General features: G+C 41.7%; 1 long non-coding RNA gene and 2 pseudogenes across 2 annotated transcripts in view; 2 read left to right on the top strand and 1 right to left on the bottom strand.

Annotated features, from left to right (window-relative positions):
• LOC143268909 (uncharacterized) overlaps window positions 1-24940 on the top strand; it is a 171815-nt gene that overhangs the window by 37499 nt on the left and 109376 nt on the right. The window contains exon 3 of one of the 2 annotated variants that reach the window (XR_013045117.1): window positions 18382-18545. The exons of the other annotated variant lie outside the window; for it this stretch is intronic. This is a non-coding gene — a long non-coding RNA (uncharacterized LOC143268909). The remainder of the gene's footprint in view (window positions 1-18381; window positions 18546-24940) is intronic. 2 annotated transcript variants of the gene reach the window in all.
• LOC107402149 (cyclin-dependent kinase 2-associated protein 1 pseudogene) lies at window positions 1099-2113 on the bottom strand (annotated as a pseudogene).
• LOC143268907 (serine/threonine-protein phosphatase 2A catalytic subunit beta isoform pseudogene) lies at window positions 10500-18375 on the top strand (annotated as a pseudogene).

Genomic DNA, 24940 nt, shown 5'->3' with positions numbered 1-24940 from the left:
TGCAGCCCCGCTTGCACCGCTTTCCTAGCTCGCCCTGCCGCGGCCCCGCACAGCCACGCCCCACTTGGCTGCCCTTGTCTGGCTGCCACCCTAGTCCCGCTGCCACCCGGATCGCAGCGCTCCCCTCAATCGCACAGCCGTGTTAGGCTGCTCTCATCCTGCTGCTATCCCGGTCCTTCTGCCACCCTGCTGCCGCCACGCTCCCCTTGCTTGTACCGCTCCCCTTGCTGGCCCCATCACCTCCCAGAGCTGAGCTCCATCCAGCTCTACCGGGCTCGCCTGGCTCGCTTGGCTGCAACCGCGCACAATTGCTCGCCCTGCTTCCTCCCTCTGCCCCCTAGTTCTCCCGGTAGCCGCTCGGTTTGCCAGCGCCCAGTCCTGCTGGCCGCCCCGGCCCCCTGGCCATCTATCTTGCGGGGTGGCTGCCCTCTGGGTCATGCTCAGTCACTCTCCAGTGGCTCTGCTATCCCCATCCCTCAGCTAAGCCTCTGCCCAGCGCTCCCCTTGCTCTGAGACTCCCCTCTCTGAGCAGAGCTGGTGCTCATACTAAGTCCTGCTTCCACCCGTGTCTGTGGGCGTTTACCCACCAACCCCACAGCTCCTCGGAGTTTTCTTGAGTGTGAGCAGCAGGAAATATTAGATAGAAGGATTTATATGGCGGAGGATATCGCGGAGATAAACAGATAGAAAATAAAGGATAGCCTCAAGAGGGCCTGGAACCTTTTCCACCAGGCCCAGACTGTGTTGTCCCCAGGGTGTTTATAGAGAAGGCAAGGGGTGGAGCAAAAGACCTCCTCCCCCAGCACAGACAAGTGCAGACCATCTCAGATACCTGCACTCAGGCCCGTGGTCCTAATCATCTTCTATGTGGACATGCTGGGTAAAGCCATGAGGAGCCCAAAAACGGGCTCCCACCAGCCCCCCTTTCTTAATATATAAAAAAACAACTAATTATTAATGGCTTACAGCAATCTCCATAGCTGTTACACCTCCCAGTATGGAGTAGAGGATGATAAAGATGGCATTTCTCTTTTGAATTAGGTCCAAGGTGACTACAGCAGTCTTAGCTGCCTCAAACCCTTTCTAAACCAAAAACTCTTTTTTTTTGTTAATGAAAATAAGCTTTATTACATCAAGTAAAAAATACAAAGATGCAAGTTTCAGTCGTCTTCTTCTGGATGTTGTGATCGTCTCACAGTAAACACGGAACTGAGATCTACAGTCTCAAGATGGACATTTGCAGGGCGCTTGGTAGGCTGGGTAGATTGCTCTTTCTTCTGTATTTGTAACTTGCGCACTTTTGAGACTGACTTCAAAGCATTCAGTCATGCAAACACGTAAGCAGAGAAGCTCCTGGAGCAGGGTCTACACTGCACACAGGCCAGCCAGCTACTAAGCAAACACAGGGTGGTTTGCACTGGAGTCCCCAGAGGCAGGTGAGCACATGGACAGGAAGTCAACTGGGGTGACGCAAATGGCAAATGAAGGGAGATTAAAGGGGACACTGGTATTTGGGGGCAAACAATAGCTTGCTGTGAGTGGCTTCACAAACATCTTTCAAATCAATGCTTGGAAAAAAAAAAAGAGCTGGATCGTTCCTAACTACTTAAAATGCACATCATCAGTAACTGCAAATGTCTTCCAATCTTCTGAATGTGGGTTCAGAGCTTAAGGACCAAGGCAGGAAAGCTACTGCCATCTTGAACAAAGCCTCTCATCTCCATGGGGTGGTGAGATGGGCCTTCACATTGGTCAGGGGCTAGGACCTGGCATTCCATTCCATTTCAGCCAAGCACTCCCGAACCAGGCTTCGGGCATGAATGATGCCTCCTTTTAGTCTCTCCATGGCGCTCTTGCTCCCCGAATACGTGGGTCTGATCTCTTTCCCCAGCTTCTCAATGATGGCCAGCAGCTCTGCATATTTACTCTGAGGCACCTGGCTATTTCCAGTTCCCTGGGTGTAGCCTAGTGATGGCGACCCATAGTCACTCAGCAGCTGGCGGGACTGGGAGGATGTCGCCATGCTCATAGAAGGCGAGTGGAAGCTTCCGGCGTTGAGCGCGGCAGCGGCGGCGGCAGGCATGTGCGCGGTCAAGTTCGGCTTGAACGACATCCCCGTGGGCGGCAGGCGCGCCTGGGCGGGCTTGGCCAGGCCATGAGCGCGGCGGCTTGCTTACCGTGGCGGCGGCGGCGCCGAAGAAGCGGAGGCCGGAGCCCAGGAGGCCCGGCCCGGGCGGCCACACGTCCCCGCACCCGTCCAAGCGCCCAACTGGCGCCCGCGCACTTTTTGTTGCCGCTGGCTCGGGCCGCGCCGGCAAATATGGCCATCGCTCACCCTGCCGCCGCCGCCGCCCCAGTAGATCACCCATCCATCGGGCGCGTGGCGCAAGGGCGGCTGCAAACTTTGAGCCAAGCCCTGGTGCTGGCCCAAAAACTCTTAAGGCGACTACAAACTTAAAGAATCCCTTAGCTTCATCATTACCATTAACAGGTTAACATAAATATTGCTATACATAGTCACAGTTCTCCCAATCTTACAACACAAAGCAAACTCTTAACAGAACCATTTGAATTAGCATATATGGTGCTATATGTAGTTTACAATTTTCTCCGTCTTACAACTTTAACTCTTAATCATTTGAATTTTCTTGCTAACAGAACATAGGAAAAACTTCGATGTATTCACATCAAACTTAAATATTTCCTTAACTCCACAAAACCAGGGTACATTAATATCAATAGGTTAAACATAATTTCTGCAAACATAATTCAACCTCATAACTCCTTCTTTTTTTTTTTTATAGTGTTTTAAACAAAATCCCAAACCTAGTTAGAGGAACCCAAACTTATACAATTCCTACAAACCCATATTGAAAAGCAATATTCTCAATCTAACCATTAATACACTTTGAAAACTTTAGCAAAACATCCAAAAGAAGTTTTATAATAAACTCTTCACACTTTAAATTTTTGAATACCCATTTGCATTTGTTACTAACAAAACATAACATTAATCCACTCAAATAACAAGAAAATATTTTTAATTAAATAGACGAAGAAATATTAACTCTCTCTTGTCTTTATAATTTTTTAAGCAAAGTCTCAAGCCTAATTAGAAAATCCAAACTTTTCCGTTTAAACAGTTCCATTTGTAACACAAAACCAGTTCCATAAGTAATTCCATTTTTACGCTAAACTGTTCCACAAAACAATTGCATTTTTAACACAGAACAATACATGAATCACCAGCATACATGCATACACAAAACTGCATCTTGAGTCAAGGTAGAAACAATAAATTTCTTCATTGAAACAGTTCCATTTTTAACCCAATTCCAGAAAACAGTTCCTAGGTCATTACTATAACTAAACTCAAAATTGTCCCATTGCAATGAAATCTATTGTTCAGTTCATTAAGTCCCAAAATTCAAATGATAAATTCTGGTACTAGCCTTCCAAATATGAGAAATCCATAACCAAAATCTTTTTGTAATTTTATCTCATTTTAAAAAGTTCCAAAAAGTAAATTCTGATATCAGGCTTTCACTTCCAAATATGAAGAGAAGTTTTACAACCAAAACTTTTTGCAGTTAACAATTTTAGTTCAAACAAGCATCTCTTTTATTCTCAAGCCAGAGACCTTTTTAGTAAAGTAGTAATATTTTAAACTGCACCATTTTCGATGTTAGCTCAGGTTTTTCTGTGTTGCATCGATTTTCCAGGGATCTCAGCTGCAGATGCCTTGTGCTGGTTCTGGCGTCTGCCATTCTTAGCTTTTTAGCGGCTTCTGGAGCGTTTAAAACCATTCAGACTGCCCACTTTCCAGTCTACTAGGACACTATCTTCTGTGTCTCAAATTCTTTTACCATATACATTAAGCATAGATTCACTCTCAATATTTACACTTACACAAACTCACATATAACGTGCTTAAGCATAAATTCACACTCAACATTTACACATTTTTTACAAACTCACATATAACATATTAACATCTACTCATTTATACTCTTTAAGGAACTATAGAACTACTTTAGCAAATATATTTCTTATTACTTCTTATATACTTCTTATCTTATTTCTTATTTAAACTTACATTTACAACTAGCATCTTTACTTCTGACAAGCTTATTACTACATGTCTTAAGACTACCTTAGATACTTCTTACAAGCTTATATTCTTAAAGGAACTCTATAGGTCTATTTTACAAACTTATATAGGGCTACCATTAGCATATGTTTAACTTAGCAAACACCTAAAGATTTCTTAACACAGATCTGACAAAACAGAATTTCTACAAACTCACATCTTATTTTCATCTTTTTCTACTTCTTACTCTTAATTATCATTATCTCTATTAGAAAGATTCTCTTAACTAGACAGGAAGTACGTACATCATTTCTAAAGTTTAGAGTTTATAGTCAGCTTTGCTATACAACACTGGGATATAGTGAGTGTTGTCCTTATAGAGTTGTGATACTTGTTGTTAGGGAACTGTAACATTCTCGGGATGAAGCCACACCCCAAAGCTGCCAAGTTCTCTCAGTGGATTGGGAACAGGCAGAGATGCACTATCACCAGTAAACGGTTTTTAACTAGAGGCTGTCCCTTCACCATTCATGATAGCTCCCCTAAGTGCTTCTGAAGACAAATGTTTCTATTACAGCAGTACTTTTGGTTTGCTCTAAGGAAAACTTCACGCTGACGGTGAAATTACCATATTTAGCTGCTGTAAAGCTCTTCGCCAAAACTGCACAGCTATTAGGTGATACAAAGTATTTTTCTAAAGGAGCTAGTAAAGCCAAAAGCAGCACAGCTCCAAACCCTTATTTCCTCACTGTTTGCATTAACCAGTGACAAAACCTCAGAAGCACTAATCGGGCCACTTTCATTCTGGTTCCTTTATAGGAACATCATTGGAGCTGACCTTCCTTAGTTCCATGCTCCTTACCAGAAGCTCTGGTAACCATGGAGCTTCATTCTCCTCTTGTGAAAACACAAACATGTCCTTGACCCCACATTAACACAGGATGGGGACCCTTCCATAATCCTGAGCTTGGGTGCCACTGTGTCAAAATCTATCTGCGGCAGACTGTTCATAGACATCCATATTCAAAAAGTTCAGAACAAAAAGAGCATTATTTAATGTATTATGTGGAGATTGAGGGTAAATTTCTTCCTTTTTATTTTTATTTTTTGAAGTTGTATTTTAAGACTGCTATGAGCCCTTTCTACAATACCTTGTCCCTGAGGATTATAAGGAATACCTGTTTTGTGTACGATTTCCCATTGGGTACAAAATTGTTGAAATGCCTTACTACTATATCCAGAACCATTATCAGTTTTAATAATTTTTGGTATACCCATATATGAAAAGCACTTCAAGCAGTGCATAATTACATGTTTTGTAGCTTCCCCAGGTTGTGCACTAGCCATTAAAAATCCTGAATAAGTGTCAATGGTCACATGTACATATTTTAATTTGCCAAATTCTGCAATATGAGTAACATCCATTTGCCATAGATGATTAGGAAGAAGACCTTGAGGGTTTACCCCTAAGTGAGGGACAGGAAAATATTAACTATTTGACGAGCTGCTTCTTTGGTAAGATTGAATTGCTTTCTTAAGCTTTTGCTATTTTGATGAAGAAGAGCATGTGACTGTTGAGCCATTTCCACTTGGGATAATGCTACTATCTTTGTTAACTTATCAGCCATTGCATTACCCTCAGCTAAAGGACCAGGAAGACTGGAGTGAGCCGACAAAGCATGGCAGCTTTCTTCTGTGGAAAAGCATCTTGAATTTGTTGAAACATTTTGACTTGATTGGTGTTAGTTCCAATATTTTCATCAAAATTGTTACTATTCAAAGGAGTCAAGAACATGGATGTTCTTTCATGAAACATATCCTTCATTAGCTTACTCTGAGAAAAAGCATTTTCAGGATTTAGTATTTTTACTTCATTAGCTGTAACTCCTGATATTATTAGCAGCTATGATATTTAGCATTGATTTCTTATAAGGAACTTTAAGATAAAGCAACTCTTTTGTAAGACAGCTAGATTTTCTGAAGTTTGTTCCCATCTATAAAGCAGTCATTTCTTTTTGAATGCCTGTTTCCTTGTCTCCTTATTAGGTTTGCAAAGGAATTACTCATTGCAGGCAGTTTGTTCAAAAGGCAAAGAACTTTTTAAATTTCAACATAAGTTTCTTCACATCTAAAACAATGTTCAGTTTATAGACTGCTTTCTTAAGGATTTTAAAGTGGCTTGTTTGCACTTATAGGTAGCTTTTTGTCTGATCTGAGTTCTCAAGAGGTTAAGATTAAGCTTTCTAGCATTGCTTTGAGAAAAAAACTTCATTCTGAGCTGAAAAAGTTTTTTGAACAGTATCGCCATCTTTAGCTGAAAAAACTAAATTTCCCAGAATGCATTTCTCTTCATCAGCTAGCTGTTAAGAGCTAGCTTATGGACTCCATTTCCCATAGATCTTTTTGGGTCTGAGAGTCAACTTCTAAGTTATTTTACTGGACTTGGTTACAAAGTTTTTGCTTTTGCAACAAGAGATTTAAACCAAGAGTTTTAAGTTTTCTACTACGGGAGATTGGGATATTTCTATTCGCTCCTCAGCTGGCTTTAACAGGTGTGTCTCCTTCATTGGACACTGACCCCCCCCCAATCACCCCTTAGAGCCCATTGAGGCTGGCATTCCTGATAGCAACTTTCCTGGAGGCTTGTGTTAGCCTTAGACAGTCAGTGATAAAGAAAAGCATTTACAACAGAGCTTCTTCATAGCTCCTTCAGAGAAATTTTCTCCCACTGATTTTATTCTCATTTTGCTTGTTCCTTTCCCCCCAGATGCAGAGCTTCAGATATCTCAGGCTGCTCTGTTCCTCTGCTAGCTGCCTTTGGAGGCACCCCCCCCCTGCCCAAATCTGCCTCAAACTCTAGCAGCTCTGTCAGGTCATGCATTTTCTGGGGAGGAATCTGTCCCTTTTCCTTTTCTTCAGAGAGTGGGTTCCCAGTTTGGTCTCAGTTTATACCCTCTGCCCCAGAAACAGTTTTTGACACTAAAGTGGCGGTTTTTCCTGTTACTGAAGGTAGGGGCTTTTTGTCTGTTTCTGTTTTCGGGGTCTGTGGAGTTTGTGTTCATAAATCAAGCTTCTGCTTTTCTAACAGGAGGTTTTTGCCATCTCTAAACTCCCATTATTAGGACAGGTGTTTTGCCTCATCAGGCCTTCACCTAGCCCAGTCCCCCAGTGGGTTGTGTTTGTCTGGGTGCTCAAGGGCAGAGCTTATGCCAGAGGCAATCACCCCTCAGGGCTACACTCCCTCATCTCACCGGGATTCAGTTGAAACAAAGCTTTTCTCAAAGAGATGCTTTTTCTGACAGAAAAGAAAGATTAATACCTAGATAGTTCTATTTTGACCTGGCTGGGCTCTTTCCCCAGACAGCATTCTGACTCAGCAGCACGACTGCTTCAGACACAGTTCAGCTTTATTGTTTTCCCAGAAAGGTCCTTTCTCTGATAGGAAAGCTTTTCTCAGATTTCTTTTTGCAGCTGTGGACCTATCAACCCGGGACTTGTAGGAAAGTGGGCAACTGTACCATTCCCACAGGCTTTAGCTTTGTTTGTTCATTGGCAATCTTCCCCTGGGTCCTGCACCTTCCTGCCTCATCTCTGTGCTCCAGGAAGTTTACAACTGCAGGAATCCTAGTTTCCCTGAAATGTACTCCAACTCAGAGATGCTGGCCAGTTGCCTCTGGGTTTTTGGTCAGAAGGGAGCATGCCATGCTAACAGTTTGCATTGCTTCAGAGGATCTTTGCATTAGGAGGATTAGGAGCACCTTTTCATTCTGAAATGCTCACTCAGAAACAAAACTATTGATTCCTCAGCTGGGCTGTAACTGGAAGGCTTGGCTTTTTTGCTTTTCTCAGGTCAAGTTTCCTGCCCTTTTGGGCTCTCTGTAGCTCTTTACCCACACTCTCCCCAAGCGTTTCCCTCAGGGAACTTTGACCCACTGTCTTTTACTAGCTTGAAGAGACAGAGCTTAGAAGAGAGGTTTTAGGAACTCCATCCCTGCCTCCTGTATTGCAGGGAGGATTTTTAAAGCTTGAAAGAATTTAGAGAGGTTTTGCTGTATTAAGAGGTTTATTTTTCCTTAGAGCGAATCACAGGTGGTTCCCATATTAATATCTTCAGGTGATTCTAATTTTTGTCATTCTGAGAGAGTTCTGAAAGTCTTTAGTTTTTAAGTTTGAAAACTTTTGAGAAAGATTAAAGCTTTTTAGAGAGATTTTCCCCCAAATTTACCAAGAAAAGCTTTTAGTTTAAGAGAAAGATTTTTCCCCCCAAAGAAAAAGATCAACTTTTCCCAAACTTTCTGAACTTCAAACTTTTTGACTTTTTACATCCACATTTTTGCCTCAGGGAGAAATCACGTTCTCCTGCCGCTTAGACTTACCATTTCAACTGTCCCCAGGTCAAAAGCTTCCATAGGAAACTTTTTCTTCCCCATAAGCTCAAAGAAGAGCTTTTTTACTACCCATAAAGTCCAAAGAAAGATTTTTTCCCCAGTTTGCATTCATAGCCCCCAAGTTAGAAAATTGAAGAGTTTCTGTCTAGTTGCTTTACTTATTTTTTTTGGTACATAATCTTACACTTCTAAGTTTTTCCTACACTATATTACTATACTATACCTTATACTTATTTATTTTTAGATACATATTGAGAACGGGATAGAAGATAGAAAAGTTTGACAAAAGAGAATTTTGCGCTGCAGCATCATACATCTTTCCAGTCCGTTTTCCTTTTCTCTCAAGGATAAAACCCCTGCCCTTCAATTATATATATATATATATATATATATATATATATATATATATATATATCCATAACACTGGCATGCCACTTTCCACTGGCAGGGCTGACCCACACTTTTGCCAAAAACTCTGTAATAAAACTATTGTTTTCCTTTATCTTTAGTCCCTATTACTTTGTCTTTAGTACCTGTTCATTTCTCTTTAGTCCCCCCCTTTTTTTATCTTTAGTCTACCCCTTTTTTTCTTTAGTCCCTTTTTTTCTTTAGTCCCTGTTCATGGCACCACTCTGTGGAGCATTTACCCACCAACCCCACAGCTCCCCAGAGTTTTCTTGAGTGTGAGAAGCAGGAAATATTAGGTAGAAGGATTTATATGGCAGAGATAAACAGATAGAAAACAAAGGATAGCCTTGAGAGGGCCTGGAACCTATTCCAATGGGCCCTGACTGTGTCTGCCCCAGGGTATTTATAGAAATGCCAAGGGGTGGAGCAAAAGACCTCCTCCCCCAGCACAGCCAAGTGCAGACCATCTCAGACACCTGCACTTAGGCCTGTGGTCCTAATCATCCTCTATGCGAACATGCTGGGTAAAGCCATGAGGAACCTGAAAACAGGCTTCCACACATCTCTTTATTTATAACTTCTTTATTTTGTCTGTGGGATGGAATCTCCTTCCTTCTACACATTGAGGGGAACTACCATGTTCTTTTGTGTTCCTGCTGTCCCCACATCTGCATCATGGAACCCTCCTGACTAGGAACCTGCTGTGTTCCCTCCTCATTTCCCACGGGTCTGTGACATGATTCCTGTCCTGTCACGGCTGAGCATGCAGGAACTGTTGCTTGCAGGTGACATGAACCAGATCTCCTGCCTCCTTTCTCAATAAGATGCTTTAGATGACGGACAAGAGCAGGACTCCAGGAATTCACTCTTGCTTCCTCCCCCATCTGTCCTTTACCCATGCCCGACACTGCCTTCTGTACCTTCATTGTCCAGGATTCTCCTCAGAAACCACAGAAGAATGGAGTAGGGGAGGATTATCAGCTGGACAGAGATGTTGGGCTTGATGGCCATGGACGAAGGCTGGTTTATGTCTGGAGTTGCAATTGGTGAGGCTGAATTGGAAACACAGCTTGAGTCTTGACCAGACATCAAATCTGAGGAAATCTCATTTTAGCTTCTGGGTGCTCCAGTAATTCAGCAACACACAGAATTCCACTCCTGTTGCTAAGCCACAACTGTTTAGTTGGGTCCGCAGTAGGAAGGGAGAGAGAACATGTCCCCTGACCCCAAAGACTCCTGCAGCTATGGCAGGGGAAGCAGGGTAATGATGGGGCCTCTTTTTTTTTTTTTTTTTTTTTTTTTTTGTTCCTTTGTTGTTTGTGTTGGGTTTTCTTTTAAATTTTGTTCTGTTTTGGTGGGCAGAGGGTGGAAGCTAGGGATCAGGACTCGAGTTGTGAAATCCTCGAAGAATCAATAAAAGTTTCTTTTTTAAAGTTGAGAGCGAGAGAGGCCTGAGGGGCGGCAGTGGCTGCTAAGGCTGTGAGCAGGTGCCATTGCCGGGAGCCTCCAGGAGCCTGGCCTTACTCCTCCTCAGAGCCCTGTGCCCTTGGCCCTTTTCCGTGCCCGTGGGTGAGTGGCCAAGTTCCGGTGGAAGGCGGCTGTGAGTTGGGGAAGGCTGCAGTGGGGCGTGGGACATGAGGCACTCTGCAGCCAGGGACAGTAAAGTGTTCACCACAGAGCTGGAGATGGACCAGAGGGTGGAGCAGCTGAAGGAGTGTAAGCAGCTGAAGCAGAACCAAGTGCGGACCTGGTAGGAGAAGGCTAAGGACATTTTACAAAAGAATCAAATGTACAAGAGGTTAGCTGTCCTGTTACTGTCTGTGGAGATGTGCATGGCCAATTCCTTGAGCTTATGGAACTCTTCAGAATTGGTGGAAAATCACCAGATACAAACTATCTATTATTCATGGGCAACTACCTAGACAGAGGTTATTATTCTGTGGAGACTGTGACTCTTCTTGTAGCATTAAAGGTGCCCTATCCAGAGCGCATTACAATATTTCGAGGAAATCATGAAAGCTGACAGATCACCCAAGTGTATGGCTTTTTTGATGAATGTCTATGAAAGTACAGAAATGACAAAGTCTGGAAATACTTTACAGATCTCTTTGACCATCTTCCACTGACAGCTTTAGTAAATGGACAGATATTCTGCCTCCATGGTGGCCTCTCTCCATCCATAGATGCACTGGATCATATAAGAGCCCTGGATCGTTTACAACAAGTTCCACATGAGGACCCAATGTGTGATCTCTTATGGTCAGATCCAGATGACCATGGCAGATAGGGCATTTCACCACGTGGTGCTGGCTACACCTTTAAACAAGATATTTCTGAAACATTTAACCATGCCAACGGTCTCACACTGGTGTCTCGTGCTCACTAGCTTGTAATGGAAGGTTATAATTGGTGCCATGATGGGAATGTGGTTACCATTTTTAATGCACCCAATTACTGCAACCTCTGTGGAAATCAGGCTGCTATCATAGAATTAGCTGACATTTTAAAATATTCTTTTCTTCAGTTTGACCCAGCACCTCATCTTGGAGAGCCTCATGTGACCCGGTGTACCCCAGACTACTTCCTATAACTTCCTCCCCAGGACTTTTCTTTGTATGTGGAAGTACACCTGGCTTTTTAAAATATATATTATATATTTAAAAACAACAGTTATCTATGTGTTTCTGTAACACGAATATTTTAACTGTGTATGCATTTAATGGAAGCATTGCCATTTTAAAACTTGATACAAATACCTAAAAAAAAGTTTTTTAAAATTTCATTAAACCTTGAAAAACAAAACAATCAAACAAACAAACATCTCAGAGAAATGCATGTGCCAGAGTGGAAATATTAGCAAACATTTCCGGGGGAGGTGTGCAGAGTTCATGCCGCTCTGTGGGATGCTAGGACACCAACACTGAGAAGCACAGTGAGCATGACCAGGGAGAAGACACCAGCTCTGCTGGGAGCTCAGGGATGATGATGATGGCTTAAGGCTGGGAAAATACATAAATCTGAAAATTCAGAAGTATGTTGACTATTTAGAGGCTGCTTTATTCTGTATGAACTTGCCCACCCCTGACCCCTATGGAGAACACACAGGATTTCAAAGAGATCCCAGAGAGTCTGGAGGTCACTTGGATTAGGATGAACATTGTAACGATATTTCTTCCAATCAGTGAATATAGGGTGTGTCCCCAATTAGTTGAGTCTTTATTGTTTTTTTTTGTCTGCAGTTTTCCATCCTCAGATAGTTTAGCTCTTTAGCTGAGTTTATTTGTAAGTATTTAATTCTTTCTGATGCTACAGACAATGAAGCAGTTTTAATAATTTAATTGTCAGATCATATGTTGTTTGTGTATGTGAATACAATTGATCATCCTCCTTTTTTCCCCAAGATAGAGTTTCTCTGTGTACCAGCCCTGTCGGTCCAAGAATTTATGTTGTAGTCCAGGCTGGCCTGGACCTCCCAGGGATTCACCTGACTTTGCCCTTGAGTGCTGAGATTAAAGGCATTCTCCACCATGCCCGACTATGTTTGCGGATTTTTTTTTAACCCTACATATTTTTACTCAGTTTATTACTCTTAACCTTACTTTGATAGACTCTTCAGGGTTTTCTAAATATACTATTGTCATTTACAAGTAGAGACCCCTGAACCTCTGCATTTCCAGTCTAGATGCATTTTATTTGTTTTTCTTCTGCAATTTCTCTAGCTAGGACTTCTAGTGCTATACTGAGTACAAGTTGTGAATGTGGGCACCTTCCTGAGTTCAACTTCTCACTGTTAACTGTGTTGTTAGCTGTGTTGTAGTTTAAGTCTTTGTGTGTGTGTATGTAAGAACAGTCTTCCTATACCTAGTTTTTGTTTGTTAGGTTGGTTTTTCGAGACAGGGTTTCTCTGTGTAGTTTTGGTGCCTGTCCTAGATCTTGCTCTGTAGACCAGGCTGGCCTCAAACTCTGGCTCTGCCTCCCAAGGGCTGGGATTAAAGGCATGCACCACCACCACCCAGTCTTATACCTAGTTTATTGACATATTTTATCAGAAAATGTGTTGCTTTTTTGTTTACATTTTCAGCATTTTTTTAATTGATTCTTTGGGAATTTCACATCATGCATTCCAATCCTCCTCATTTCTCAGTTCCTTCACATCTACCTTCCACACTTGTAGTGTCCCCCCTAAAGAAAATTTGAAAAGAAACAAAAACAAAATAAAAATAAACAAACAAAACAACAACAAAAAATGAAAACCAACCAAACAAACCCTCACTTCTCTCCTCTGTCTTTTTTGCCTCTCCATCACGTCTTCATCTGTCTTAGTGGCATTGGGAGTACACGCCTTTGTCCAAACCGCTTTATTTGCAAATGTTCATTGTATGAGGAGTATTGGTCAGGTTCAAGGCCTCTGGCTTCTGGCATACCATCAATACTGGACTCTCACCCAAACTCCTCTCAGACATCCTGCTGTTGCCCTGAGTCATGGAGATCCTGTGGCTATGGTTCATCAGGACTAGTCCCTCTGTCAGGTCGTAGATGGGGTAGATGTTGGGGTGGACCAACTCAAAGTCCTGTGTGTGTGCCTGGGTGGTAGCTGAGTTGGTCAGTCTGGGCCACTGAGACCACCCCCCTCAGGTAAGAGGTGGAGCCAGCTCTCCCAAGTCCCTATTGAGGGGTGGGGCCAGCTTTTGCAAGTGCAGGGGCCACCCCTACTGTGAGGGTCAGGCCAGTTCTCCAGTGCCAGGTCATAGGGACCAGCTGTCCCAGAGCCGAGGAGAGGAAGGGATGGCTCAGCTTTGGCCCTCAGACTTCAACACACATGGTTAGCGTGGGCTCCTGTGTGAACACTGGCAATGGACATCAACAGAGACCCCAGGTGCAATAGGACCATGAACTCAGATGTGGCCCTCAGCCACAGCCTGGATATCACCATGGTCCCAAGTGACAATGCAGGCCACTCAGATCTTTATGGGATCAGCAACAGAGTGGTCCCCAGACTCCAAAATGGCCCTAGCCCCAGGTGTAGGCCCAGACCCCAGACATTTACATGGACTTTGACGGTAACAGGAATTGTGGACTTCAACACAGACCCTGGTTGCAGTAGGGCCACAGATCCAGACATGACCTTTGGCTGCAGCTTAGATACAAATGTCAACATGGCCTCATGTGGCAGCAAAGGCCACTCAGATCTGTATGGCATTGGTGGTGACATGAACCTTAGATACCAACATGGCCCCAGGTGGTGGCTCAGGCCCCAAACATCTGCTCAGGCCTTCAGCGGCAACAGATTCACAGACATCCACACAGACTCACAACCCAGACATGACCCTAGGTTGCAGTCTGGTCCTAGATGTCACAATGGCCCCAGGTGTCAAGCAGGCCACCCATAATGGCCTATTGATTACCACTTTGCCTCTTCAGATCTGCCTCTTTCCCCTGTTCTCTCTCTCTCTCTCTCTCTCTCTCTCTCTCTCTCTCTCTCTCTCTCTCTCTCTCTCTCTCTCTCTCTCTCTCCCACCTCCCCACTATATATTCTTTCACCATTATGGCACAGGACCACCTGGAGTCACATGGTGCCAGGCAGGCCTGTGCTTGTCTTCTACCTACCCAGACCAAGCAGCATCTGGTGGGCCTGTGGGTTTCCTCTACCCTCCTGGGTCTGGTGGTACCAGGCAGGCCCTTGTTGTCTTCTACCCATCCAGGCCAAGTGGCCATATGTTGTGTTTGACACCTTTTTCTGCATTTGTTGGGGGATCATGAAACCTTTCCCCTCATTCTCTTCATTTGGTGCCCTGCATTTACTGACTTGAGGATCACTGAATACTCCTTGTCCATCAGTGTCAGAGTGAGGGCAGGGAGCTCCGGGGAAAAGGAACCAGTGTCCTCACTGAGTTGATTTCTACTTCATCGACTTTCTTCTAGTATGTCTATGCTTTCTATTTTTGCAGATTCATATATTATTTTTCTTATTTTCTGTCTTCTGATTTCCAGAGGTTACTTTGCTTTGCATTTATTTTTTGGGTATAAATTAAGATTGTGGACTGGAAGCCTTACTTGCTTTTCAAGTAAGCATTTATGATTTTATGATTCCCCTTAACCATCCTTTCACCTGTATATGGTACAATCTTTCCAAGAAAGTTATTTTTAATGTCTGTTTCAAATAAATAACACTATACACAGGAAAATAACAACTTCACATCTTGTGATTTAGCTCAGGAGAAAAGTGCATAGTTTTTTTTTAAATTTTTATTACTTTATGTGTATGAGTGTTTTATCTAAGTGTATGTATGTGGGCACCATGTACATGCTAGTTGCTCATGGAGGTCAAAAGAGGGTGTCAGAGCCCCTGGAACTGGAGTTACAGGTGATTGTGAGCACCATGTGGGTGTTAGTTATTGAACGTGGGTCCTCTAGAAGAGCATCTAGTGACCTTCACCACTGAGTCATCTCTCCAACCTACCCATAGTTTGTTTATTGTTTACACAACAAATCTCAGTATATCACAATTACTCAGGTCAGCCAGGAGAATCTTACCAGGGTCAGCTCACAGCACTTTTTGTTTTCAAATTCTAGCAGACCCAAGAGATGAATGCACAGCCTCTGATGCCCATTCATCTTTGAGATTTAGCAATGAACTCCTTGCTAATTTGAAAATTATATCAATGTAGCTATTCCAATGAGTGAGAGGTCTGATTTTTTAATGCCTGACTCAGCATATGATATAGAGAAATGTCTAAAATGTATGTTCTGAGCATGTGGAAAGAGCCTGTCACAGCTGCTCATTGATCTAGAGAGGGTGCTGCTCCATCAGAACTAGCCAACCTATGTGCCTGTCTGCTCTAAGGAAAAAAAATTTACCTGTGACAGTTGGACAGATGGCAGACAGACAGACAGGAGCGTACTAAAACTGACCAGATAAAGTCACCTTTCCTCTTTTGAGTCATGAGGAGAAAGCCTGCCAATCACTGTATGCAACCTGACTCCATTTTGGATCTCTCATTTGAAAACTTTCAGAACATATCACATGTTTCTATGAGTTACACTGTCTAGGAATGCTCCTAGATCTCGGTTTGAGACATTCACGTTGTAAGGAGAAGGAATGTGGGAAGAGAATGGGCCTCATCCTTTCCAGTAGCCCAACATTTCAATCAAAGCCCATCAGTCACGGCTCATGCTCCCAGAACTGAGTTCTCAGTTTCTGCATGGGGACCACTACTGCATCAGTCCACCACTGGGGAATTCTGCTTGCATTATAGTCTTTGGTATATGTGCACAACTGTCTTTTTTCATGTTCACCTTCATCTGAGTGGTATAATATTTTACAGTCACTTCTCTATCTGAAATTTCAGTTTGATGAGGTGAGAAAATGATTTTCTCCTCTTTCCCTAGAGCAGAATGTTAATAATTCTCCTGAATCTCTAAAATGGTAAAATATATTACAATTGTAATATATTATTATATGTAATGTTATATGTATATATATATACATATTGCGAATGTAATCTATGAATACCACAAATGTGCTTAATATCATGAGTGTAATTAATAAATATCATGAGTGTAATTTTAAAAAGAAAAAGAAAAAAATAAAGAGCAATTTTACTACAATATTTCACTGTTTCTAAGTATTTTGTAATGTGCTTATATTTTCGGTTTACCTTTTGCAATTTAACAGTTAATGATATCAATCTGTGATTTTAGATAATAGCAACATTAAAACATTAAAAAATTCCTTGAGAATGTACTTCAACTCATGTTTATCATATTCATCTCAACTGCAATTTCTTCAAGATTCATCCCTTTTTCTACCCACTCCCCTCTCTGTTCTTTTCTTCTTGCTTATTTTTTTTTAACTGCATGGGGAAGCCAGGGAGGGGATGGTGGTAGCACTCGCCTTTTTCTTAACACTCGGGAGGCAGAAGCAGACATGTCTCTGACAGTTTCAGGCTAGCCTGGACAACAGAGTGCATTCCAAGACAGGATCCAAAGCTAAACAGAGAAACCCTGTCTAGAAGAAAATAGAAAAACAAACAAACAAACAAAAAACAGTGGTAAGGAAAAAAAGAAAAAAAAACAAAAAAACAAAAAACCAAACCCAAGAGGCTATGATTCGTTTTGTGAGGAAATTTTCTTCTTGAATCCTTGGAATTAGGGAACAGCACCTAAACTCAGATGTTTTGAGATGTGAGAATTCAACTTAAATCTTAGCTGTACCTTCTTTTGGCAGCCTGTATAAAGGATATTGATGATATTGATATATGTTTAGTATTTAGAGAGCACGAGGAATCATAATGAGTATATTAAAATAGATTCCAAAGAGTCTAGAAAAAGAGGATGAGGAAGACTTAAAAATTCAATGTAACTTAATAAATCCTAGACTAGTGAAGATGTCCTGTATGTAAAGTTTTTTTGAGGTTTGTAGCTAGAAATATGGTTCAGATAAGGATTATTCCAAACTGAGTTGGGAGGAATCCTACAGATGAAGTCAGGAAGTGTGATATCATTCATGCTCTGGCTTCACTGTAGCATCTTCCCAGTGTTGGAATTAAAATCCCTACAATCACAGGTGTTACATGATAGGAGACCAAGAGATGGAGCCTACTGCTTCCCCTTAGGCAATTTTCTTTGCCTCCAAAGTCATTGCCAGATCCTGGAAAGCCTTAACCCTAGTTGATTAGATCATAGAAGACATTTAGATTCTGCCTTTGAGAATAGAAGGGCCAAAAAGGCAGGCAATTTTTTTCATTTAAGTGAACATTTGGGTGTGAGCTAAGCTTTTTCAGGGCTCTCTGATCTTCCTCTTTGGGGGTCTGAGGATTAGGAAGTGTGGGTACAGGATGAAGGCATCCTGAAGTGGAGGTTGTAATTTCACTTTCGTCAATCCTCTCTTTAGCTCTATACTCCATTTTTAACTGAATTAATTGCTTTCTTAATGTCCATTTTTTTGAGTTCTTTACTTTTTTAAGATATTATCCATCTATAGTGTGTGTAGTTGGCAAAAATCTTTTCCTCTTCTCTAGGTTGTCACTTTGTCCTTGTGACAAATGGTGTCCTTTCCTAAACAGATACTTTTGAGTTCCATGAAGTTCCTTTTATTAATTGTTGCTTTTAGTGACTGTACTATTGGTGTTCTGTTTAGAAGTCCTTTCCCGTGCCTACCAGTTCAAGACTATTCCCCACTTTCTCTTTTATTAGTTCCAGTATATGTGGTTTTATGTTGATGTGTTTGATCCACATGCAGTTGAATTTTATGCAAGGTCATAAGTATGGATCTATTTTCAGTGTTCTGTGTTTTGAGGACATTATCAGTGTTTCAGATCAACACAATTACAGTATGATCCTAGAAAATACAGTGGTCCACATACACTGGAATGCTGACATAATCCTACTTAAACCCAGTGGTTTTTGCTGTTGTTTGTTTGTTGCTTTGTGTTTTTGGTTTTTGTTTTGATTTTGTTGTTGTTTTTCTTTCCTTTTCTTTTTTTTCCAATACAGGTCTACTCGGAGTTACAGCTCCGCTGTCCTGGAACTCACTGTGTAGACCATACTGACTTGGACCTCACAGACATCCTCATACCTCCTGAGTGTATGAACTGAAGGAATGTGCCACCAAGACATGGTCTAAACACAGTGTTTTTTAGTAGGCCTGTGGATAACAGGTGAGCTGCTTACCTATTTTTATCAATGGCAGAAGATCAAAACCTTGACTTTAAATATTTGATCTATTCCATTGAGTTTACCAGGAGATATTTTTCTGCATCTTATTTTTGGAACATCATTGCCTTTCCTTTATGATTTCTTACTCTTCTCATCCCTACAGGAAATATTAATCACCAAGTAAAATGGGTCCAATATACTCATATTTCTTCATATACTCAGGTTCTTCCTCATTGAAATCCTGCCTTAGGTGCCAGGCACTCACTCTCTCAAGAGAACTTCATCCTCCAGCCCCAAAGCACATTAAATCCTTCTATGATAATCTGTTATTTTAAATGGTATAATATGTTTACATTACTTTTAGAGAGGTTAATCATGGTGAAAATTGGAAGCATTAGGATCAGAAGTTCTAGGACAGCATCATTTAAAACTTGATTCCCAGATCACCAATATTATGTGGCTCCATTTTTGAAAAGGAAAAAAAATGGACAGAGCTACTTCTCAGTTTGCAGAGTACTGGATTGCAATGTACTAGGTCCTGCGTTCTATCTTCAGCATCACAGATAATCAGGTGTGGTGTCACATGCCTGCAATTCTAGTCCTAAGGAGGCAGAGACAGATACTAAAATTCATCCTTAACTATAGATTGAGTAGCAGACCAGCCTGGGATACAGGAGAATGTTTCCCAAAATAACAATAATAATTGTAATAATATTGAGGAACTAGGTTGGGAGTTTGAGCTTGATATAAGCCTTGCTTCTTCACTTAGAATAGAGCACAGTCTCTTAAATATCAAACATGGTTTCTTTTTTTTAGAACGGGTTACTTGCTATGTAGTTGATGCCCTTGTTCAGAACCTTGCTGGTTTTCCATACCAATGAGACAATCAAAAGCAAAGTAAAAATTCAGTATAAAAGTATCAAATACGGGGGCTGGAGAAATGGCTCAGAGGTTAAGAGCACCAACTGCTCTTCCAGAGGTCCTAAGTTCACTTTCCAGCAACCACATGGTGGCTCACAACAATCTGTAAAGAGATCTGGCGCCCTCTTCTGTATACATAATAAATAAATCTTAAAAAAAAAAGTATCAAATACTATGAGGCAGGAGAGTGTACTATAGTCACCATAAGGTGATTGCAGGCATTAGTAGTCGACAATTTGAGGAGACTGTAGTAGGTCAGGCCAGTCTGAGAAATCTTCCTTCTAGAAAGCATGTTGTGGGAAGGAACACAACAGAATAGGTGGGGCCAGGAAAGAAACCCTTCTCATTTGATAATACACAGACTCATTAGTCACAGCAATTATTATGAGAACCAATTACATAAAAGACTGAAGCAGGAACATCACAAATTCAAACTAAACCAGGACAACTTCATGGAACCCTAACTCAAAACCACACAACCAAACAAAAACCAAAATCCAAACAAACAAAGACCCCTGCTGTGGCCCTGGGAGATTCTCCTGTCATCATTTTCTCTGTGCCCCACATCTCCTTATCCCAACCCATCAGCCTGTAGAGGTTGAGGACATAATATTGTCTTAGGGTACTTGCTCCATGTTTATGCAATCCCCTAAGTGCACTCTCGACTAAGTTTCACTCTTGACTATCAGTTTATTCATCCAGAGTTTGTTTTGTGGAATGAAAACTGCAAACTAACACCTATTACTTAGAAAGATTGAATGGTCACTTTATTGACTTTTGGATATTATGTTCTGTAACATACATACTAGCCAGTCTTATTAATAAAAAACCCAAAGCCAGATAATTAGGTGACTGTTAAAAAATGAGAGAAACAGAAAAAGCTAGACACATTCTTACCTCTATGAAATCCTTAGCCTTAATAGCATGAGTTCCTGTTTCCTTGCACCTTTCTCTGAGCTGACATCACTTCTTGGGATTGAAGGCCTGTGTGCTTCCCAGTACTGGAATTCAAGGTTTGGGCTGCCTGGCACTGTTTCCAGTGTGGCCTTGAACTCACAGAGATCTAGATGGGATCTTTGCCTCCCAAGTGATAGCATTAAGTTGTGTGTCACCACTGTCTGGCCTCTATGTATAATCTAGTGGCTGGATCTGTCCTCTGATCAGCAGGCAAGTTTATCAGGGTACACAATATATCACTACATCATTTCCTATGTAAGGGTTTCTAAACTACATAAAAGTAGATAAAACAAGCTCACCACTAGTGTGGTGGTTTGAATAAGAATGTCAACCCTCCATAGACTCATATATTTAAATGCTTAGTCACCAGGGAGTATCACTATTTGAGAAGGATTAGGAAGTAAGTCCTTGCTGGAGTGTGTCCTTGGAGGAAGAGTGTCACTGGAGGTGAGCTTTGAGGTTTTAAAAGCCTAGGCCAGGGCAAATGTCTCACTCTTGGCCTATGGATCAGGAAGTAGCACTTAGCTGTTTCTCCAGCATCACACCTGCTTGCTGCCATGCTCAGAGTCTCCATGGTCCATGCCATGATGCTGTCAGACTAAGCCCCTGATACTGTAAGCAAGGTCCCACTGAAAGACTTCCTTTATGAGAGTTGCCTATGTCATGGTGTCTCTTCTCAGCAAAAAAACAGTGACTAACAACTAGCATGCATGCATGGATTCCTTGCCTTCTGCTTTTGAATACTGATGTGATGTAACTAAGTGCTCAAGATCCTGCCACTGTGAATTCTCCAGCAGGATGGACGATGGCCTGGAACTGTGAGTCTAATAAATTCTTTGGACCTTCAACTGCTTGTGTCACTTTATTTTAGCTCAGCAACAAAAAGAATTTAAACAAAGTTTGTTTAGGACATAAATTTAGAAGTTTGTATAGAGCTAAAGTGAGGAAATGTTTACTAGTTTCCACCCCCCCCTTTACTTCCAATATTTAAAAAGTAACTTCAAGTGCCTAGAGAGATGGCCTGGTCAGTAAAATGCATTTTGCCCAAGCATCAGGGCATGAGTTAGGATTCTTAGCACCTAGAGACTAAGGCACTGTGGTGTGTGTATGCAGTCTCAGCACTACGAATCAGCCATAGGAAGGTATTTGGAGCTCACTACCAGACAGTGGTCAATTAATATTTCTAGGCTGAATTTGAGGTTCTTTGTCAAAAATAAGGTGGAGGACGAATAGGAAAGTCTCTAGCATCGGTTTCTACTGTAAGTATGCAAGCTCAAGCATGTGCATAAGCAACTGTACACATGTGCACACACTCATCTTGGAATCGAAGGTGGTTACATTGTCAAAGAAAGTGTGCACCTGGATGTGCTTGCACCTTTCAGTCAGTCCGGTGATGGGTAGGGCACTGAGTTCAGGTTGCATGCCCTTGGGCATGCTCAGCTACATTGACTCACTCCTTCTGACCATGTCATCCACACCCTGGAGCAGTACCACATAGGGCTCCTGGGACATTGCCATCAGCTCCTGAAACATTTCTCTTAGTTCTTTGCTCTTTTGGACCATCATGACTTCACTCTCCCTCAATTTCTCTAAAACACATTGGCCTTCTTTTCTCATGCACTCGATATGATTCTCTTCCTCTTCACAGAGGAATGAATGCAGCTCCCTATACTCTGACCTGACCATTTCTTCCCGCTGAGTCACATAGTCCATCCACAAAGTTTTGGTTACCATCTCTGCCTCGATATTCTCTTGATTTTCTTGGATCTTCTCCCATAAAGATGCCATCTGCTTCAGAAGTCTTTCCATTTGATCTTGAGCTGCTGCCTCAATGGGACAATGTCTGTGACCTCTGTGCTCATGGGAGTTAGAGCAGAGCTGACAGAGCAAGATCCTGCTCTCAACACAGAAGGTCCTCTTTGTCTCCTTGTGGCTCACACACTTATGCTCCTCAGAGCTCAGGTCCTTCATGAGGCTGGCTTGTCTGGCAATGGACACCAGCTTCTTCAGAACAATGTTGGTTCTCATTTCCTTCGGTAGGCATGGTTCCCGACACATAGGGCAGTGGACTAGAAGTTGGGTGTCCTCCCAGGAAAGCTGGAGGCAGGCTCGACAGAAGCTGTGGCCACAGCTTATGGTGACTGGCTCTGTCAGGCAGCTCAGGCAGATGAAGCAGGTGAGTTCTTCCTGGAAGGCTTGTGAGATGTCTGACTCCATTTTCCCACGGAATAGTCTCTGGTCTCAGCAGTGTCTGGTGGGCACACAACAATATTAGCTCAGCTCTGTGATGTGACCCTCAATGTGTGGGCTAGAAGGATCTAGCAGTCTAGGAGCCAGAGGGTACGGAAACACACTCTGTCTGGTCTAGAGAAGAATGAACCTGGCTGGCCCCTGGAGTGTCCTTATATACTCTCTAGAGACCACACCCACTGGAAATAGCAGTAATCTAATTGGATGGAAGATTGAATAATATCTATGGCGAATCCTCACAAAATAATCCTCCACAAGTTTTCCTGAGTCACACATCTTATCTGGGTTTGATAGGTCACACCTTTAAATCAAGATTCCTAGGAATTGGGCTGTTGAGGCAGGAGGAGTTTTAGTTCAAGGCCTGCCTGGAATATACAGTGAGAACTTATCTTAAAAAAAAAAATAAACACCAATTTTGCTACAATATTTCACTGTTTCTAATATTTTGTGATGTGCTCATAATTTTGGTTTACCTTTTCCAATTTAACAGTTAATGATATCAATCTGTGATTTTAGCAAATATCAACATTAAAAATTCCTAATAATTCCTTAAGAATTTACTTCAACTTATGTTTATCACATTCAACCGCAACTGCAATTTCTTCAAATTCATCCCTTTTTCTACCCACTCCCCTCTCTGTTCTTTCCTTCTTGCTTTCAAAAAAAAAAACTACAAAGGGAAGCCAGGGAGGGTATGTTGGTAGCACAGGCCTTTCTTCTTAACACTCAGGAGACAGAGGCCAGCATATCTCTGAGAGTTTCAGGCTAGCCTGGACTACAGAGTGCATTCCAAGACAGGCTCCAAAGCTAAACAGAGAAACCCTGTGTACAAAAGAGTAGAAAAAGAAACAAACAAACAAAAACTTTGGTAAGGGGTAAAAAAAGATGTTTAAAGAACAAAATCCAAGATGCTACGATATGTCTTGTTAGGGAATTTTCTTGATTGAATCACTGGAATTAAGAAACCCCACCTAAACTCAGATGATTTGAGATGTGAGAATTCATCTTAAATCTTAGCTGTACCTTCTGTTGGCAGCCTGTATAAAGGACATGGAAGAAGGAAATTCTTTCATCTTTGCTATTTGTCTTCTTGCTCTTGTTCTCACTGGCAAGGTCATCCCTCCATTGGGGTAAGACCCGACTTTTGGGGTTAACCATTAGGAGGACTGGCAGGATAAGGATCTTTTGTATTATTTATGTGGCAAGCCAGTTGTTGACCTAGAGATATGTGTAGTATTTAGAGAGCACGAGGAATCATAATGAGTATGATAAGATAGATTCCAAAGAGTATATAAAAGGATGAGGATGAGGAAGACATAAAAATTCAATGTAACTTCATAAATTCTAGACTAGTGAAGATGTCCTGTATGTAAATTTTTTTGAGGTTTGTAGTTAGAAATATGGTTCAGATAAGGATTATTCCAAACTGAGTTGGGAGGAATCCTACAGATGAAGTCAGGAAGTGTGATATCAATCATGCTCTGGCTTCACTGTAGCATCTTCCCAGTGTTGAAATTAAAATCTCTACAATCACAGGCGTTACAGGATAGGAGACCAAGAGATGGAGCCTACTGCTTCCCCTTAGGCAACTTTCTTTGCCTCCAAAGCAACATGGACTCACAGTGTTAAAAACAATGCAACATATCTTTGCATCATTCAACAAATATTATACAACATAAACAAATGTATCATGTCTTGAACTAATATTCCACAGTTCTTCTCTTTTGATGGGTTCTTTATTAAATACCAAAGTCATGTACTATAGTCCTTTATTTCTTCTTAAACTGCTATCATACCATTTATATTATTATGATATTGTAAGAAATGTATATATTTTTTAGAATAGCTAGGCATCTTGTTAATGTTCAGCCTGGATCAAATTTTCAATTTCAAAGATTAGGAAAGGGGAAAAGGTAGTGATACATATAAACTGATACTGAACTGGAAAAGTTGGTGCATGCCTTTATTCCCAGCACTTGTCAGGCAGAGGAACCTGGACATTTTTGAGTTTGATATCTGCATATTGAGTGAGTCCCAGGAGAGCTAAAAATGTACAGTGTGACCATGTCTCAACAAAACAAACAACAAAAACTGGAATCCATATAGTAACATTATTAGAAATGTGGGCTATGTCTCTGTACCCACTTTTAATTTTTTCTTTTATTAATATTATTAAGAAATTTTCTACTCGTTTTAAATACATCACAGATCACCCGGGCTCATTCTTTCCCAACGCCAACTTTCCCCTCAATGCACCCCCATTCCCACC

This window comes from Peromyscus maniculatus, chromosome 16 (genome assembly GCF_049852395.1).
Source record: "Peromyscus maniculatus bairdii isolate BWxNUB_F1_BW_parent chromosome 16, HU_Pman_BW_mat_3.1, whole genome shotgun sequence".
Lineage (NCBI taxonomy): Eukaryota > Metazoa > Chordata > Mammalia > Rodentia > Cricetidae > Peromyscus > Peromyscus maniculatus.
This window is presented reverse-complemented; position numbering and strand designations above follow the sequence as displayed.